Below are 8,364 nucleotides of genomic sequence, written 5' to 3'. Positions count from 1 at the left end.
AGCCCGGCCCGGGCTCTGCCCGTCGGGAACCCGCGGGGTGCGCGGGGAGCGCCCGCGCTGCCCCGGGGCCAGGGGAGGTGAAGGGCAGGAGCCGAGTGGCCGCCTGACAGGAGGGGAAGTCGGTTCAAAATGCCTGGAAGTACCAACCCTAGAACTGTGCTAACACTCAAGATAAATAAATAAGGGCTTTTAATTTGCTTGCAGTTAGAAAGTTTTGGACTTTTTTTTCTCCCGGAGAGAGAGTGGTGTAGAGAGCGAAAAATAAAGCAAACCCGATAAATCCCTCCGAGGGAGAACAGAGTGTGTAGAGAGGCACTTGGTCAAGCTGGGAGCTGGGGTGATGCTCCTGTACCTAGAGCACGTGTACTTGCCAGCTGTCCAGCTGCGGTGAGCTGCCCCAAAGGGAGCACCGGGAATTTGAGCAGCACCGTTGCTCCTGTTGATTTTGGTGCAGGGTGCCTGATCCCTCAGAGCCCCTGAGGTTCTTGCAGCAGCCTGTGAAACGTTCTATATGCCCTGTGTGCCAGGGATAGCCAAGCTGAGCTGTGGTCCTCCACCAGTTAGGTTCCCATGGCTTTTACTGTACGGTGTGTTTGAAGTGTGTCTGGTGCTGGGCTTTCTTGCTGAGAAGACTTGAAAATCCTCATGGTTGTCTGTAAAGGATATGTTCATAGTGTCAGGGTGGCACTTTTGAAAGGTGACTGAAAGGTTTTGGTCAAAATCCTTCCATTACTTGCCCAGGATGAGGAGAGATGCATAGAAGCCGCCAGGCTCTCACATCTTCTGCGCAAGGATAAATCAGTGCCCTGGCCCCTGTACTCAGCCTTCTCTGCATGTAGGCACTGTGTAGAGTGCAGTGATAGACAAAGATGTGCTGTCACATTGTGCAAGCCCAGCTGTGCTGGCTTTTCTGCCTTTCTGTTAAATGTTGATGGGACTGTTCCAGGTGTGCAGGAAGGAGGAGATGCACAGGGCTCAGAGGGTGGTAAGCTGCAGATGAGGCTGACTGTGAGAGGTGTTAAGCATCACCTCTCCCAGAATGGTCCCTCCAGCCTGGTGGGAGCAGGGTGCTCTGCTTGCAGGGGAGCTCACACACACACAGGCTTTTCCCTACCTAGTAATGTTCCTTCTGGACATTACTAATCTGAGCCATTCCCCAAGTGTGCTCACTTTAGGACTCAATCCTCTCTCCTGCTTAAAGGAAATCTGCTTGTTCCTTTCTTCAGCATGCTGCCTGGAGCCCTTCTCAATGACTGCTGTGTTCTGGGTACTTGCATCGCAAGAGTTAATCCTTTCCTGTCATCTACTTTTGAAAAACAGATTTCAGGGGCTGAGACCAGGGCTGTATGTCAGGAGAGAATCACTGGTGAACAACTAAACTAGAGCATTTCTGATCACTGTGCAGTGGTGGGATCTCACTGCTCCGGTTATAGTCCCAGTAATCCAGTGTGTGCTGGGTGCTGTCCCCCGGTGCTGAGAGGCTGCCCCTTGTAGATGCAAACTCCAGACTTGATATATTTTGTTTCTGTAAGCTGCTTCCATATTTCAGTTGTTTGGTGACTGTGTGTAACACGCCTGGAAGTGTCAGTCTGATTCTCCATGGACAGACATCTACACCACCAAAACCGCAAGGGGAAGTAGCACTGATTTCCCAAATCACTGGCAATCTTGTTCTAGGCTGAGCCTCAAGCACAAGTCAGGCAGGCAACAAATTAAAGCCGCACTCTTTGGGGAAATGGGCAACTCTTGAAAAGCCTCAGATTCCTGGCCTTGGCCCTGTCTCTATAAATCACTTTGGCCATGGACTCAGCTGAGGAGCCTGGAGAACAAGCTGCCGTCCTCTCCTCCCGTGAAAGCCGGTCTCTAGGGTCAGCACAGGAGCAAACCGGCAGAGCTGTGCTCGCTCTGCAGAGAGAAAGAAATCATTCTCTGGGAAATGTTTGCCACGAGGTTTTCCTAGCAATTTGCTGAGGGGTGGGCTGGCTGTCCCGACCATCATTGGATGACATTTGTATTCATTTCTTGTTGGGCTGCCAGCGGCGTGCCTGGTGCCGTCGGTGACATCAGGTGACAGCCAGCTTCATTGCACACACGCACGGCGCTGCCTTGGCACTCACGTCATCCGCAGCCGTGATGGCAGAGGGGTTTCTGGGCTGCTGCTCAGATCAGGAGACAGGAGGGTCCTTTCTGTCACACCTTGGCCAGCGGGTGGGAAGCAGGGTATGGAGATGCCCTGGTGGAGGTACACGCAGTAGGGAAGCTTTCTCAGGGCAGCACTGTCTCCCCACACGCTAGGGCATACCAAGGGCCTTCAGCCCCTTGAGAGAGGCAATCCCTGTGTGCTGTCTGCTGCAGGCCTCCCTTCTTGTTCCTTGGTTAGTCCTCCGTCCCCTCCTTGTCATCACATATCAGGCTCTTAAGCAGCTGGGAGGCTTTTCCTGAGGCACTGAAACTGATCCGTCCCCGCAGACAGGCGGGTGAGGAGCAGGGGATTGTGCAGTGCCTGCACACAGCCCACCCTGGCCCCACTCCCCCTGGCTGGGGCTCAGGTGCTGCATGTGGAGCTGCTGGAAGCAGGAGCCTTCCTCAGCCACTGGTACCCAACACCCACAGGTGTCATCCCTGTCCCTACTGGATGCATGAGAGGAGATACCCATCCTCACTGGCACACGTGGGATAAAACCCCCATTGCCTGCAGGATCACACCCACCACGGCCACTCTGTAGGGAGCCCATCCATGCTTGCTGAGGAGGAGGTGGAGCAGGAAAGGGAAGTCATGCCTCTCTGCAGGACACTCTCCCTGTCTCAGCAGCCCACCCGAGGGCAGGCGCCTGGCACACAGCAAGCACAGCGGACAGATGGGCTGACAGCGGCGTCCCGGCGCTCCACAGCTGCCTGCATATGGCACACATGTTCTGGCTTGTGCCGGCTAACTCTCCAGATGGCAGGAAGGGGTGTGGGTTCTTTTTTTTTCTCCCAGTTCTTGGTGGAGGAAGAGCCAAACACAGTTGTTTCGCACAAGGAGAGGCTGACCCAGCCGTGTCCCTGAGGACTGAGCTGTCCCCAGCTTGCCTCGGAGGCCAGGGCCCCCTCAGAGGTGGGAGGTAGGCGGGCAGCTGCCAGCTCTGGGAAGCCTGCTGTTGGGAGAGACGTGTCCTTGCCATTGTGTTCACCCCTTGGTGTCACAGCTGCCAGGAACGAGGATTTCTCTCCCTCTCTGAAGTGAGCTGCTGCTTTTGCCATATGGCCATAGCACTGAAGTGGGACTGAAGAGCAGATGCTCCTGAGAAACAGCTTCTTCCCCTGGTCTTGGTACTTGTGGTCTTCAGCTATTAAGTCTGGAAGAGATTTCTCCCCCTTAGTCCCCCAAGGATCATTTGTCCAAGTGATCCTTCCACTGACAGCAGGTTCCTGAGGCAAGCTGGAGTTCTCCTTGGAAAACACTGACCTGCTCTGAAGCACTTTTAGGTGGTGAGATGCTTCTGCTGTCCTTGGCTGTCCCTCTGCTGCTGCCTTTCTGGTGTCCCTCCTGGGGGCTGCTCCTGTCCCTGTGCCTGGGCAGCTCCTATCTGGAGCTGGTCTCCTGCCCTCAAATGCCCTGGCAGGTGCTGGTCAGTGAGTTCTTGCACTGCCCTGGCTGCTGCAGGACCTTCCACATGTGACATGGGGGGCTGTTACTTCCATCCCTTTCATCTTCCTCTCCCTGCCGTGGTGGGAGGTCAGTGAAGCCAAACATCTCCAAGGCAGACAGAGACATAGCTCTGAGTTCACAGGGACCTGGGGTCACCTTGTCCTCCATGTGAAGAATCCTACCTGTCCTTTTGCTGGTGGGTCTTCAAATTCATGGAGTGGTGCAACTGTCTGGAGGAGACAAGATGTGACAACAACATTGCCCGTCTTCAAAGCAACTGTTCTCCATGCAGTGCAATTCTGTCTCTTTTTTGTCTGCAAATTCCTATTGGCAGCAAGAGACTCATCCTCCAGCAAGTCCCATCTGTGAAACAGAACCATTGTAACTTTTATTGCAGTATGGCCTTAGCCACCAGGTTTTCTGCTGGAAGCCTTGGCCAGAAGGGAATTGTGCTCTTCACTATGAGACTGCATGGACAGCCAAGCAAACCAGTATGTTGCATTCCCAGGAGCTAGGATCGAGCTCCTCAGCTGTGCTGACAGACCCTAAGGTGGCAGCAAACTCTCCCTGGATGGATGGAGACAACACAGCAGCCTTCCTGATCTGGAGCCTGCCTGGGCTTGCACATCTGGTTTCTCTCTGGAGCACTGCTGTCCAGCTCCTCCTGAAGAAAGTGATGCATCGAGCCACAGTGAGCTGCAGTCTGTGCTGGGAGCAAATGTGTCCACAGACATTTATCTTCCCTTGAAGTGCACTGGTGTTTTCCTAAATCTTTTCACCACCACGTTGCCAGGACATTCTCTGCCTCAGCAGCTGACAGCCTCACTCTCTGCAATCGTGTGGGTTCTGGAGATACTTTAGGGTTTTATAGGGCTTTTTAGCTGCTGGAATGGAGGTTTTTCCCCCCACACACACACTGGTATCCTTTCACTTTGTGCCACCAGCATGCACATGGCTGCTGTGGCTTGCTGTTAAATCAGTGCAGAGAAGACCCTGCTCCTTCCCGTTGGGAGCATGGTGGGACATCAGGAGCAGAAGCCTCAAGGCTACAGGAGGAGATTTTGTGGCTGTGGGGACAAACTGTCTGCAGGGGTTTGAAGGGACAAACCAGGCAGTAAATGGAGGCAGGAGCTGTGGCTTGAGCAGTGCCCCAGCCACAAGCCAGCAGAGGCTGAGGCTGTTCTGTGGATGCATCATTCATGCTCACCCTCTTTGTGTGTCATCCCAAGGGTGGCTGTGGTTTGTCACCTCTGCAGGCGGGACCCTGCACATGACCAGTGTTGCTGACACGTCCTTTCTGTGTGGTGGGGAGGCTGAGAGCCATCCTTGGTCACCTGCTGACACCTCCCAGCCCTATTCCCAGTGATTCATCCCTCTGTGATCCACCAGCAGGAAACCCTAGGATGCCTTAAAACCCAGCTCCTGAAGACAAACCACCCATTGAGCTCTGGGGGAGTGAAGGCTGGGCAGGAAGGTTTGGCTGTTGGGGAGATGCAGCTGGACTTCAGGAGAGCAGGAGCATCTTCCAGACACGGTGTGCAGTGCCACTGCTGTGTGTTGTCACTGAACAGCCCAGCGTTAACCAGAGCATCTCCATGGCTGCTGCCAGTCCCAAGTGACACTGATGGATATTTGGGAGCCCAGAGTGGGGCAGCCCTGTGGTTTAACAGCTAAAGAAGATGACAAAATACTGGCCTGAAGCAACACAGGAGGAAAGAAAATAAGGGAGAAACCAAACAAAAGGACAAAAGTCCTGAAAACAATGGCTGTGTGTCACCAAGAACAGGGCTTTTTTGCTGCCTTGGCTGCTGTCTAGATGATTTTATCCTTTGCTACAAATCCTGCTCCTGTCGGGAGGTGTTTGCTCTGCCTGCTGCAGCCACCCTGAGTTAACCTCTGTGTTTTCTTATGGCTCCCACTGAAATTGGAGAAAAGAGTCTGCTTTTCTCCATCAAGCCTTGACTCCAGCCTCTGCTCCCTGCCTTAATCCACTGTCAAATTCCTTTCTGGGCTGCAGTGGGGAGGTGGGACGCTTTTCAGTACCTTGCAGCAGAGCTCCCCAGGCTCTTTGTTCCCAGCCTGCATCTCCTTTGGTCAGTGCCATGTGCATTCCCCAAGTGATGTATCCCATCCTGGTCCTGGTTTGCAGTGTCCCCTGTGCCATGCAGGGATGCAGGCAGAGCCACGTGTGTGCTGTGGGAGGTTGTGCTCCTCTGCAGCTGCCACGGGCTCATGATGACAGCTCCTGGGGCTCAGCAGTGACAGCAAGGGAGGGGGAAGCCCTGTGGTGTCCAGCAGTGGCTGGTGACTGAAGAGTCACCAAATCCAAGCTGAGTTAATGCCATTATCTCCAGCTCTTCTATTTACCAGGGGGTTTGGATCCATTGGACTTCAGAGATGCAGATGGCCACTACTAAACTACCACCCAAAAAAGTGTTTTCTCACTATAGTGCTGGAAGGCAGCCCCTTTCAGAGGAGATTTGCTGTGCCCAGTGGCCCTGGGATTTCTCCTCTGATAATCCCAGTAATTGTCTGTCTAGTTACTATTTTGGGAAGTGGTTCAAAGAACCAGCAATAAGGTAAGAGATGCAGTTGGACTTGGTCACCCTGCTGCAGCCCAGCAATGAGATATTTTTCAGGCACGATACTGAGGGGGTGTGTTGTGTGCCCTGAGGATGTGCAGGAGGTTTTGGGGGTGCAAAACCTGTGTGGGAAGTGCAGGACAACTGCCCAAAAGGGAGCAGAGCCAGGCCTGGGGCAGCATTAACCAGACTGCCATTTGGAAGGGATTCCTGGGGTGAACTCACCCAGCACCACACCTAGGTTTTGTTTGGAGGAAGCCAATTCATTCGCTCCAAGGAGTGAACTCATGTTTCTGTAATGTGAGCGATGGGGGAGCCAGGAGCTGGGAGGGAACCAGGAGCTGGGTTCTTTGACAGCCTGGACCCACCCAGAGGCAAAGGCACCTCGGTCAGGACTGGGGCTGCTGCCTGAGCGGTGCTGCTTTTTTCTTGTTGGCATTTTTCTGCTGGGTTTGGGCCTGGGCTGAGCACTTTGCTCCCCATGGTGAGGCAAGGTGAGGCTTGCTTTCAGACTGCTGGGATTGCACTGCTAGCACAGGGCTGCCCCTTTCTGCCACTGCATTCTGGGGGCAGAGAAAGCAAAAGCCTGTCAGACCCATGGCATGGAGTAGCTGCCCATTGCTGTCTGGAGTAGAGCTCTGTGGAACACCTGACGCTGTGACACCACAGATGGTCAGGGGAGGTGACTCTTCCCCTCTGCTCTGCTCTGCTCTGCTCTGCTCTGCTCTGCTCTGCTCTGCTCTGGTGAGACCCCACCTGCAGTGCTGCATCCAGCTCTGGAATCCTCAGGACAGGAGAGATGTGGATCTGTTGGAGCCAGCACAGAGGAGGCCACCAAGCTGATCAAGTGAATGGCTGAGAAAGTTGGGATTGTTCAGCCTGGGGGAGGAAAGATTCTGGGAGATTCTTCAGCCCCCTCACCCCTTCCCCTTAAAGGAGGACTATAAGAAAAATGAGGACCAATTGTTTAGTACACCCTGTTGTCATAGGATATGGCATAATGGTTTTAAACTAAAAGAGGGTCGATTTAGACTAGATATAAGGAAGGTTTTTGTAATGAGGCTTGTAAAACACTGGCACAGGTTGCCCAGAGAGGTGATACATATCCCATCCCTAGAAACATTCAAGGTCAGGCTAGACAGGTCTCTGAGCAACCTGATCTAGTTAAAGATGTCCCTGCACACTGCAGGGGGTTGGACTAGATGACCTTTAAAGGTCCTTTTCAACTCAGACTGTTCTGTGGTTCTCTGGGACCCTTTTCCAGCAGCAGTTCCCTGAGAGCCGTGCCATATAGCCACAGATGGCCTCAGACCTGGCTGGGTTCAAACCCAAGGGTGCTGCCCCAAAGGTCCAGGTCAGGCTAGTGAGCACCAGAGGAGCCATGGGTGGGTCCTGGTTGCTGCTGTGCTGCTGGAGGGATATTTGGGCAGCAGCAGGGGGGATATTTGGGAATCAGCTCTGAAGGGATCTGGTAGGGCTGTGAAAGGATGTCCCAGGAATACTTGCAGGCTTTTCCATCCTACAGCTGTGTAAGTCATCCATGTCCCACCTGGAATATTAGAAGGACTCAGGGCCTGCAGTGTTGAGAGCAAGGTAGGGAGGCCAAGTCACTTTGCTGGTGAACCCAAACACACCAGCCAAGTCATCAAATGAGTCCTGCAAGCAGCAAAAGGACACATATGTGTTCACTTCACCCCCAGAGCTGGGTGGAAAGAGAAGCAGGCTGGCTCCAAACCCTTCCCTGCAATGTAACACATCCTGAATACAGGCAATGATCTTCTGGGCAAAGTCTTCAGCTTGTTAAGGATCTTACTCATGGAATCACAGAAGGGTTTGGACTGGAAGGGACCTTAAAGATCATCCAGTTCCAACCCCACTGCTGTGGGCAGGGACCCTTCCACTAGTCCAGGTTACTCAAAATCACATCCAGCTTGGGCTTGGGATGAGGCGTCCTTTCAGGGATGAGGCATCCCCACATCCACAGCAGCTTTGCAGATGCCAGCCTGGAGATAATTCGAGATCTTGCAGGAGGGGCTTCCCCTGTGCTCAGGGCTGACAAGCCAGGGACACTGTCAGTCCTGCTGCCCCACCCTGCCACTGTTCCCCCAAGGTGCCTGAGCCCCAGGAAGTGTCTGACTCACCCTGGGTTAG

The sequence above is a fragment of the Geospiza fortis genome, unplaced genomic scaffold (genome assembly GCF_000277835.1).
Source record: "Geospiza fortis unplaced genomic scaffold, GeoFor_1.0 scaffold125, whole genome shotgun sequence".
Classification (NCBI taxonomy): domain Eukaryota; kingdom Metazoa; phylum Chordata; class Aves; order Passeriformes; family Thraupidae; genus Geospiza; species Geospiza fortis.
Note: the sequence above shows the minus strand (reverse complement) of the source record.